Genomic DNA, 12467 nt, shown 5'->3' with positions numbered 1-12467 from the left:
CTAAAGCAGTTCATTATCTAGCTACCTTGTGTGTAATGGCCCTGAAGGATTAGACTATAAATCAAAAGATCTTTAACAATAACGAGTGTGAATCAGAAGAAAAAGAATGCAAGCAGTTTAACTGGTTTTTCTGCGTCTTTTTTTTTCATTCTTCAATCAGTTTTCGGAAGCAAACCGAGACTTTTAAAAGTAGTTTTAAAAGTAGTTAAGGAAACTGTCAAACAGGCATGTGTCCAACAAAAGGATTATTCAAAGCATTTGCAATGTGTCTGGGCATAACACTTGCAGGTAAGAGCACAGTTTTTATTATTATAGTTTAAAATGGTGAAACCACTGGTAACTCCAGGAAATGGTTCTGCAATGACTTCATATGCTATTTACATTTCTGGAGTTTGCAATCTGAAGGTAGCAATCTAATGCCAGATGTATTAAGCATGCAAGTGTGTCCACAGCAATCATTTTGTATTGTATAGGCCTACTGTACTATATTTTGGGTTTCTGGTTTTATGCAGACTCCATACCGTCATAAACTAAAAGCTAATGTGTTAAAATGCCATAACATATTTGTGTTTGTGCACTATTGGAACACATCTTGCTGAACGGTTTGTCTAATGACTTAACGCATATCTTATAATACTACTGAATATATTTTAGATAAATGGTGTACTGAACCTTTTTGGTGAAAATTATATTTTTTCTTTTTTTTTTCTTTTTTCTTTTTCCTCTAGACGGCTGCCTTCATGGCTATGCAAAAGATTCTGTGGAGGCCAGTGCTGGCCAAAATGTCTTATTGCACTTTGGATTTTATTTTAAATACAACTACACTTTGGATAATATCTATATCTATTGGGGGAAAGAAATTGGTGAAGATCTATATGAAGTTCTTGTTGTGTTTGATGGCCGAGACCTCAGAATATCAAGGCAAGGCGCCCTCCCGTCTGTGGTCGGACTAATGTCTGGAAATGCCAGCTTGCTTCTCAACAATGTGACGAACAGTGATGCAGGACCATACCTGTGTGATGTTACCGTGACCACAGCAGAAAAAGGAAAAAAGACCATTATAAACAGAAAATTAAAAACACACCTTGACATTATTTATGGTAGGTATTATACAGGAGGTGCAGGAGTTTAGATTCATTCTCTGTGTTTGACTGAAGTGTTAACATTGCAAAGTCCACACACTTACTATAATACTGGCTTCAAGCAGGAAGAAAGGGGCATTTAACATCTTTACATTTAACTGCATCCTATTCTGTAACCTTGAATATTCAAGCAATGCCATGATTTCTTCAATTCTCAGTTCATGTCAATGGGCCATTCGTGTTAACTGTAGACTCGTGGTGACTGGAGTGGAGGGGAAGGTAATGGAACAGAAGCAATCATCTAAAATATGCATGCCAGTTAAGGGCTTTCAGCATGATGTCACTTCCCCCATTGCCTTCCATTGACCTGTATGACGAACGTATCTTGGTGAAGTGAATTGCTGTCCACTTGAACTGCTGTCTGTATGCAGTATGCCTTTCCCCTTCATGTATATTACACATGCAGTTATGTAGGAAATCCACAATGACATATCTACTTCCAGGTTAAAGAAATGCCACATGAAATGAAATGTTAAACAATGGGAATCTCTGCTGGTGCCACACTAGGTTATAGGAAGCTTTTTTTTTGTCTTAAACCAACCTGCTGCTTCCTATAATAATGCAATGTGGTGATCTATTCTTTGTATGAGTTTCACTAGTTTTACTGCAACAAATGGATGAAACACTTTACATTATGTATTTATTTATTTATTTTGTAAACATTGTTTTTTCAGCAAACACCTATAAGCGAGGATTCTATGGTGTGATCTTTTCAGTTGTCTTCTTGATGTTTGGATCAGTGGTCTTGACAATGGCTGTTTTTTATATCCGTAAGTGTGACAAGATGGTAACAATAAACTAATTAAAGCACGTCTCATGATATATATATATATATATATATATATATATATATATATATATATATATATATATATATAAATGGCAACATTCTACATGATATTTAAACCATCATATTAAACATTTAGTGTGCTGGACACAATGCAATGCCATTTTTGACCCCACTTTTATATATTATTATTCTGTTCACAGGTTCCAGACAGGCCAGAGAGCAAATGCAGTCCCTCGGTTAAGGATACCCTCAGAGTTTTTTTTACTAAAGGTATACTGCAGGCATGTTCCTATGGTAACATATAGAAGTCCAAAAGTGTCAATACAGTCCACAAAATGTGTTATTGTGCTGGGTACAGGTGTTAGAACAATTGAAATGCTTACATGTGCTGGGATGGCGCTGTAACAATTATTGCTTTTCACTACCTCTTACCTCTTACTGTGATGTGTTATAAGCATTCTGCTTCTGTTTTTTCATTGAGACTTTATTTTCTACTAGATTTGATTACTTACTGTTGTTACAATAAAAGCTCAATTTATTTATATTTAAAAGTACGGCGTCATTCTTGGGTATGTGTTTTATCTGCTTATCCTGAATTTTAAAAAGCTGTGACCATGTAAATGTAAAAGGTATATGTACAAAACTAAGCTCTCAATGTGCATGTCTTACTTTCAGGTAGGCTGCTGCACTTGCAAACCATACTGTGGGTCATTTCAACAGTGTTTTGGGGTACAGAGCAAGCACTGGCTGCAAAGCATATCTCTCATTAGCGGGAGCATCTGGTTGGCTAAAACAGAAAATAGAGGTATGACACAGGCCCGGTTTTTGGGATGGAACCGCATAACAGTCTCGCGTTTTGATTGGTCCATGTCTGTCACATGAATACGTCGTCACACGAGTGGAAAAGCGTGCAGGCATTTTTAACATTGTGATCAGAGAGAGTGATCTGCTTTCCACAACCTTACCATTAAAATATAATGTGGTATTACACTGTACTGATATTACAAACTATGAGGAATTACTTTATATAAATTATCATGTTATGCACGAATGTAAGAATTGGCTTTCTGTGGTGGTGTACTTTTTTCTTTCAAGTAGCATATATCTATAATCGTTTTTGCGATATATTTTAATATAAAACATTGTTACAGGATACATTAGTTTATCTCTAATGTAATCACAATTTTACATATAGACTGCCCCTGTTTTCATTTACGTCGCAAATTCTGTGCCGCTTTGGTTTTTAGATAACGTCCCAAATTCTGGGCCGCTTTGGTTTTTAGATGTCCCAAATTCTGGGCCGCTTTGGTTTTTAGATAACGTCCCAAATTCTGGGCCGCTTTGGTTTTTAGATAACGTCCCAAATTCTGGGCCGCTTTGATAACATCCCAATTTCTGGGCTGCTCTGGTTTTCAGATAAGGTTCCGAATTCTGCATTTTCGAATTCAGGCCAGTTTTTGAGATATTCTGCTTAGCTGACAGCCGAGTTTCTAAGTCATGCATGCACAGTTTACCATAAACTGGACCGTTAATTCATTTAAGAGTAACCCTTAGTACATGAATCAAAGTTAATGTATTTTTTACTCTCCTCAGAAAACATTTAGGAACATGGTATACCAAAAAAAAAAAAGGACATCTCATTTGCTTATGTAATATATAGTGAGGCATAGGGGTTTATCAGAACTTCTGGGTTTAAGAGACCAGTGCCCTTCAACAACTTCAAATAAATCCTATTGTATTGTATTAGTCAGCATTTCCCTTATCTATTCCTGATCATTTATACTGTAGGTCAGGGGTTTTCAAACTTTTTTTGAAACTGTACCCCTTCTATCTGGAGGTTTCAGCTCGAGTACCCCTTTACAATTTTGGCTCAACTGAACGGTACCTCAGTTACAATAAAATGGAGAATAATCTGACCCCCCCCCCCCCCCCCCCCCCCCGTTTATTTAATAAATCTGGGTGACAAACTGCTGGTTTAGGACAGAACAACAAACAGTAAGCTTAATTCTTAAAACTTTTAACTACAAGTATTTGGATGCACAGAATTAAAAAGACAAGTATTGGGTTAGGAGCACACCTATTTTTTTGTAACTTTGACAGCCTTTTTTAAATTGACAGCCTTTTGTAAAAGTTTGAAGGCCTTTTGATACCCAGCATACACTGCAATACCCAGCATTATACACTGATATTCTGATAGCACAGCAATTCAAATGAAGTTTGTAATTGGTTGTGTTCCTCAAATACACAATAAAAAGTGATATTTATAGGGTATACAGTTATACAGCGATACAGTGGTTTCGGACATCTAAGAACAGGTACAAATTTGCACTGCAAAGTGATATCTTAAAGAATAGGGTATATAGTGCTTTTTTTCGCCTCCCCTCGCTTCTGGTGCAAAACGGTGCTCCGATACACTCAGGCTGATACTGTGATCACAAAACACTTGGAATGGACTTAAATTGGTGCTTCTGTACTCTTTTTAGATGCACAACAATCTTAGCTAAAGAAAATGGGTTCCTTCGAGTTTGTAAGACCCACAACCGCCATTAGCTGAGCCTTATCCCGATGGTGTTTCTATAATGGGATTTGCCATAGGGAAGGGGGTGGTCTCTTATCGTACCCGTATCTCCACGACCCCTGGGCCAACAAACTCAGAAGGACATTCTTTGCGTGCACAAGAGTCTTAGCTAAAGAAAGACATCAGCCACGGGTTCAAATGCCACCCCACCGCCAGATGGTGGGCGTTGCCCCAAAGGGGTTTTATAATGGGATTTCCCATAGACATTTTTCAGGGTGCTGTATCTCGGGTTCCGGGGGTCCCCAAGACTTGAAAATTGGTATGGAGGTCCACCTCGGACGTGTCCCCAGCTAGAAAGGACACCAGTTTAGACTTTTTTTGCCAACCTGGAGCTCAAAAGCTATTGGAAATGCAACCTTGACATGCCATCATGCTGAAAATGTGAAAATTTGTTGAAAATGTAGCATTTGAAAACTGGTGGCTCCCTGTGAAAGAGGGCCCCCAGACATGACCCTAGGAAGTTCAACCCGGTTTCTAGGCCCCGGGGTCATGGAGATATGACCCCGAAAAGGGTAGTTATTGGACATTTTTGACAGGGCGTATCTCGGGTTCTGTGGGGGTTAGGAACTTGATTTTTTTTTTTTGCGTTGGGGCCCCATGGGGCCCCGCACAAGGAGTCACCATTTTCATGGTTCAAATGCCAGGACGGCTTGGCAAAGTGAATTTTTTCGTCATGACATGATTTTTTGGGTGAACCACCACACCTTTTTAGGGGGTGGTTTGGGGTGCTCCCCTGAGTCTATATCACTTTGAATGGTGGTTCTACGTGCTCGGGTTCGAGAGATATGCCTGAAAATGTGTTTTATAACACTGCCATAGACATGAATGGGGCTGAATACCCGAAAATATATTTTGCAAAGAATTGCTATGGTGGGTGTATGCGTGCAGGGGTTGCATGGTGGTGTGTGCGTGCAGGGGTTGCATGGTGGTGTGTGCGTGCAGGGGTTGCATGGTGGGTGTATGCGTGCAGGGGTTGCATGGTGGGTGTATGCGTGCAGGGGTTGCATGGTGGTGTGTGCGTGCCAGGGTTGCATGGTGGTACACGTGTGTGGAGGGGAATTGGAGTTCAGGTTTTGCGCACAAGAGGGGCGGGGAAAAGACTGGGAAGGGTAGGGTAAAAGAAAAATTACTACAATCATTTATTTTCACTTTCGACTCCCAGTCTCCTTTCCCTCACTTTATGATTTTATTTTGTGATTATTTAATTATTGTCAAAATAAACGGCCTTCATCTACTCACAGTTGCAGTCTCATTTCTGTCCAAAATGAACCTGAAACACTACAATATATTGATAGACGTTACATAAGAAAACGAGATGTCATTTTTTCGGAATACCATGTTCCTTCCCAAAAATGTGTTTTAATATTAGCCTTTAATAAAGGAAAACGACTGCTTAAATTAATTTTCATGTATCTATTTCAGTGCAATGTAGTTTCTTCATGTAATAAGAAATACGTTTTTTAACATTTACATTTTTGTTTTTTTCATTAAACAAACAAAAAAAAGATTTCTGGGGAGAGTAAAAAATATATGAACTTTGATTCATGTACTAAGGGTTACTCTCAAATGAATTCACGATCCAGTTTATGGTAAACTGTGCATGCATGACTTAGAAACTCGGCTGTCAGCTGATTCCCCAAAACTGGGCTGAATTCGGAAATGCAAAGCGACCCAGTATTTGGGATGTTATCTAAAAACCAAGGCTACCCAGAATTTGGGACGTTATCTAAAAACCAAAGCGGCCCAGAATTTGGGACGTTATCTAAAAACCAAAGCGGCCCAGAATTTGGGACGTTATCTAAAAACCAAGGCGTCCCATAATTTGGGACGTTATCTAAAAACCAAAGCGGCCCAGAATTTGGGACATTATCTGAAAAGCAAAGCGGCCCAGAATTTGGGACGTAAATGAAAACAGGGGCAGTCTATATGTAAAACTGTGATTACATTAGAGATAAACTAATGTATCCTGTAACAAAACTGCAATAGCGTATATGTTTTATATTAAAATATATCGCAAAAACTATTATAGATATATGCTACTTGAAATAAAAAAGTACACCACCACAGAAAGCCAATTCTTACATTCGTGCATAACATGATAATTTATATAAAGTAATTCCTCATAGTTTGTAATATCAGTACAGTGTAATACCACATTATATTTTAATGGTAAGGTTGTGGAAAGCAGATCACTCTCTCTGATCACAATGTTAAAAATGCCTGCACGCTTTTCCACTCGTGTGACGACGTATTCATGTGACAGACATGGACCAATCAAAACGCGAGACTGTTATGCGGTTCCATCCCAAAAACCGGGCCTGTGTCATACCTCAGAAAATAACTTCAGAAGCTATGGTTTCTTTTAATGTGATAGTTGTGCAGCTTATTGAACAGTGCCACCTAGTGTCAAAAGGTTGTCATTTCTTCTTCTGCAGAGCCCTAAATTCAGGACGGTATACCAATTGCCAATTCGCTCAATTGCTATGTTAAAACTAAGTAAAACTGGTACAATGTTGTTCTGAAGAAGGAAAAAAAGGTCCCCAGTGCTGGATCCAGACCCTGATTGGCTAACTGTAACTTTGTCGATAGAGCTTTTGCAGCCCAGGTAATTAAAAATAAAAACATCACACAGTACATTACATTTGTTCATTTTTTAATTGACACTCTCTAATTACATACGACTCATACAGTGCGTATTTATGTAGGGGAAATTATATATATATATATATATATATATATATATATATATATATATATATATATATATATATATATATATATATATATATATATATTCATCTTCACATAAAATAAATATCTACACATTGGGTGAACACTTTCCCCTAAGTCAGTCAAACAGCTATTTGCTGGTGTTTAGCACAAAGAGCGTTTATTTCCCCTTAAATTTTACTCTGTAGGAAAACACAGAAGTAAGAACACAATAAAGCATATTGAAAGAATAAAAAAGTATAGAATTGTGAAGCATAGACAAGCATGCTACAAGTGATAAAGTGTGGTGAAGTAATATAAGAGGTCACGTGAAACTATAAGAGTTAATCAAAGTGATTGTTTCTGAGAAAATGTAAAAAAAAAAAAAAAAAAAAAAAAAACAGTGTTTACTGGCTAGGATATGTAGTTTCTTTTACTTCGTGTTGTTTGTAGAAATCTTTAATTTCATCTGACTGTCGTGGTATCCTGGTATATAGTTCCTTGGCGACGTGTTTCTCTCTGCGGCGCTTTGGAACGCGTGCCGGTTCAGTTCACGCAGCTGTAGCTGGTTGAAGGGGACCAAACCTCACTGAAACGCCTGACTTGGTTCCGTTTGACCAGCCACAGCAAGACGTGGTTTTATCCTGGTTACAGGACTGTCCGTATTCTCTCTCTTTTTTTCTTTACAGTAGTTCTTACCTGTAACACAAAACAAAGCATTCACATGCGATGATGAATGACATATTCAACCGATATAACAAAGGTAGTCAAGTGATAATCCAGGAATTACATAAACAGGGTGACAGGTGCAATATTGGAACCTGAGGTAAACACATTGCCTCTTTTAGGCATGTTCTTTTATATGGATCCATGTTGTGTTGTTCTTAGTTTACAATCCTAGAACGGTACAGCACGGTACTATTGAGGTTTACTGGGAGAGTGAATCAAAGCTGGTTCCACTGGAGAGAACCAAGGGTGGGAAATGAAGCATTGCTTCATAACGTCCTCTAGGGGTACAACACTAGGCTGTAGCTCATGTATGAAACTATAGTCTTATGATTAAATATATATATATATATATATATATATATATATATATAGAAAATGGAATTACATTCTGTGTAATGGTAAAATGAATCACTAACATAACTGTGACTGTAATATTAATGGTTGCCAAATTCATGTGTGACTGCAATGAAGGGAAGCATTTGACGATTTGAACACATACTGTAGCTCCATGAGTTCCTGGTACTGAATTAGTTCGGCTGGCTGTGTTTCTGTTCAATAGCCATTTGCCACCCCTCTCTCTTTCACTAACCCCTTCGCAAACCTATAATGGACAACACCTGCCCCCTGTCAATCCAGCCTTAACTGTCAGGGAGCTAATCCCAGCTGGCTCCAACTGTGCCTGATATAGACTGCTGTCAGTATTCGTAACTCACGGCACGTGCCACTGGAAACCCGGACAAAAGCAGCATTTTTCAAACCCAGTGGGGCTCCGGGGCAACATGTGTGCACCTTATCAGGGGCTTGACAAAACCAGGACCTCTCTCTTTCACACAAACACACACACACACACACACACACACACACACACACACACACACACACACATTAGTATAATAAGACACTGCATGAAATAATTGCTGGTTTCAACCTCTAGTACCTAACTCTAATTATTTTTTTACCTAGAAGTATACATTATCATAATTGTTTCATATCAATTAAAAACATATGTTCAGTTGTTTACTCATAGTATACCAACATATTAAAATCCCATTGCATTCCTGCATCTACACAAGTGCTGTCTGAGTACAACTGAGAACCAAATATTTCACAATGACACAATACTTCACTATACACAGGACCATACATACGGTAGCTCTTTTTTTTAATCATACTGTAAGTCATGCTGTAATCCACTGGTAGGCATGATCCACACAAAGAGTTAGCTCCGGAGGCTGGTCCCCCTGAAACCACACACTTCCTTACATTCCATAACAGGCTAATTCATATGGGGATATAAGGAAGCATGTAATCTCAGGGAGTAGAGACAGGGATCTTGTGGGATTCACAGCAACTGGATACAATACTTAAAGAGACAATGCACCATTTCACCCCCTCACACTTGGCAAGTATAAAAATAAGTCCATACTCATTTAACAAAAATGGTAAGGTGTGGTAGATAAAAAATACCAAAAAATAAATAAATAATTAACACATTTAAATAAAAAAGATACAAAAACAGGCAGCCAATTTACAAGCTTAGCAAAGTTACTGTTTGGTCGGCAAAGCTGTCTCTCTGACAACAAAACCTTCCGACATGGCTTCTTTGTGTTAGATATATTTAAACAGTCAATGATAAACATTCAAACTACTAAATACTGTTCTAAAGACACTCCATCAAGGCTACTGCACTCTTTTCCCCCTAGCCAAAGCTCTTATTTTGTCAGTCTGTCTATACCCTTGTTTTGGGCTATCCTACAGAGCTCTAGCCTTTGGCTCCTGCCCTCTAATTCACTAGCAAATGTTTTAGGACTGACCAGCTAACTCCAGGTCCCTATGGACACTTTTCCAAGGCTCTATAAAGAGGCTCAGTCTGTCCTGTGTGTGTGGCTGGTATAGTCTGGGTCACCCTTTGCAAGGTAACATATCTCTAACCACTGTATTTAAGTCACATACAACAACACTGTTCCCTTTTAACTGCATATGTAGTGAACATGCAGATTCAGTTACGTTCCTATCTCCACTCCCTGCACACAGCACTGTAGGGAAATTAAAGATGGGTATGTATCCAGAATAAAATTACCTTGATAGGAGTGCAGGCAGAAATCCACTCCTCTCTCTGTCAAACCCAGACGTCCGTCTTTTTCCTTTTTTTCTCCAAGGCCTCAGTGAGTGTTGGAGAAGTAGGCCAGTCTCTCAGGATGCCCACAGCAGCACCAGTGACAAAGCCCTCCCGGGGTTGCTACAGTATGTGCAGCCTACATTTATTAAGAAACATCTTGAAGGATCCTTTTTCTCACTGAACGAAGAAGGCCACTGTGCTGTCTGTATGCCTAATTCGTTTCCAATTTAACCTGACTAACCTGTCTCTAATAGAAAGCTACTCTAACAAACCCTTTAAGTAGTACCTTTTTCTGTGCATCATTCCTTTCTCCCAGGCATACATATTTCATTGAGATGTTGCAGCTGTTTTCTCTATCCTACAGTAATTGACACCTAAAAAGACTGTTGAATGTTTTATATCAGTATACTGCCTTGCTTATATGTCCATAATGTTTCTATGCTTGTCTGCCTATCATTTTATTATTATAGACCTAGAAATGACAGCTTACATTTTTTACACAGACAGTAGCATAGAAAATGCAGTACTACATGCAATTTGCATATTAGTCTTTGTCAGTGACCCCTATCGTTAGCATTTTAGTAGCTACTTGTTAATTTCTCTCATAGCTCCTCACTGCAGCATAGTTCCATATGGTAAACACCAGAGTGAATGTAACAACAGTCTAACTGCCCGTGTTGCATAGAGGATTCCTGTCAAATACTGCACTTTTCTGCCGCTCAAAGTGTGAGAGAATATTGGGGACCAAATAAAGCCTATTCCATATCTGTTTATATATCTGAACTCTCCGTAATGAACAATCTTTCACTATAGCAATTTAACACATGTTGCACAGTTCTTTAGGTACTGTAACAATTTGGCATCATAAACGGAAACTCAATTTAGTCACCATATAGCAACAATCAGCATGATAAAGTGAGTGTGTTTAAGGATTACTTAAGAAATCCCCAGAAAATGAATTAAAATACAATGTAAGTATCCAGTTAAATATATTTTAGTGATGTTACAATCTCTACAGTATAGACATTGTGTATTGGAATATTTCAAACATGGATTCCGCACTGACAAAAGCTTCACTTTAACAGTCTGAAATGGCAGCAGACCAATGTAATGCCACCTAATTCTACTGGCTCTTTTTAAAAACAGTACCTTTTCTTCAACTTTCATGCCTGTCCTTTCCAGTGAAGCCCCTTTCTCCTTATTTTCTCTCTCACTCTCTGCCTCACTCTCTGTCTCCCTTCAATGTGCTGCTTGCCTTCCCCGGTGTATCATCCTCATCTTACGCCATCTCCTGGGTTATGTCCAAGGAAGGCCACTGCCCTGCCTTTTCTATCCCTCTCTCCTCCTGTGACACAGTCCCCCACCTGTTAGTGTCCTTTAGAAGTCAGGGCCTCTCTTGAGCCTCCTGTCCACCCCAATCACTGCCGTGACAGGGCACCCAGGCCTGTGAAATCACACCTCTCAGCTGTTCGCACTCCACTACAGACATCTTATACCCAGCTCCACATTATATAGAATGTCAATGGCTTTTTTATGGAGGCTCATGGAAACAACTGTGGAAAACTTTTTTTACTAGTGTAGTGGAAAAATGTTTAGTACGCACAGCTGAACAGTATGCCAACAGTGTATATTTTCTATGTTAATGAACTATATATTTTTTATATATATAAAATATTGTGTCAACTAAAATTTAATGTGTTCAGATAAAAGCACTTGGCATATATTTAAAAAAAAATAATAATACCTTCAAACAACCAGTTTAAATACATATTATTTTGTTTTATAAGATTTTTTTTTTAATGTATAAGGTTTATAACAATATCCCAATCCTTAATCAACAACACAACAAGCGACACTTTCATAAAATCTGACCGTACTCAATTAACACTTTCCTGTGGAACTAGGTGTAGGTTGAAAGATATTTAAACAGAAGACCCTTCTTCGGTGCTATTGACTGTGTTTAGCATTTTAAACTATTTTTGATGACAAAATGTATTCTGTGCTTAATAGCATATTACTGTTGCACAGACTTCAGTGCACATTGCTTCACCTGCAGTATGGGGTTAACTGACACGCCACTCTCGTACAGTCTTCAGCAGTCTTTCCAGAAGTAATTGTCTTCTGGAATATAGAGCATGGCATGGCAAATAATGATCTAAGCAGAAACAACAATATAGAATCACCCATAAAATGCACGATTGGGTATTAAACAGGTAAGAAATGAAATGTTATGAAAAGAAGATTAAATGCGATAATGTTATACTCTTTAAAGATTTGAAAGAAAGGTAATACCTGCTCTACATTAAAGAATGCAGTATGTGTTCTGCAGTATAATGAGAAAGCAAGTACAAGTGAGATGACATCTTGAGTAATGACCTGATAATTTGTTCTGCAGTATAA

At 38.3% G+C, this 12467-nt stretch overlaps 1 long non-coding RNA gene across 1 annotated transcript; it reads right to left on the bottom strand.

Moving 5' to 3' along the window:
* Positions 1-7588: 7588 nt before the first annotated feature.
* Positions 7589-11384, bottom strand: LOC117402637 (uncharacterized). The gene is made up of 3 exons (XR_004544480.3): positions 11217-11384; positions 10029-10203; positions 7589-7918 (listed from the first exon to the last, which is right to left on the bottom strand). It is a non-coding gene; the product is annotated as an uncharacterized LOC117402637 (long non-coding RNA).
* Between the last annotated feature and the right edge of the window lie 1083 nt (positions 11385-12467).

Source organism: Acipenser ruthenus, chromosome 5, assembly GCF_902713425.1.
Source record: "Acipenser ruthenus chromosome 5, fAciRut3.2 maternal haplotype, whole genome shotgun sequence".
In the NCBI taxonomy this organism is placed as follows: domain Eukaryota; kingdom Metazoa; phylum Chordata; class Actinopteri; order Acipenseriformes; family Acipenseridae; genus Acipenser; species Acipenser ruthenus.
Note: the sequence above shows the minus strand (reverse complement) of the source record. Positions and strands in the feature narration are given on the sequence as shown.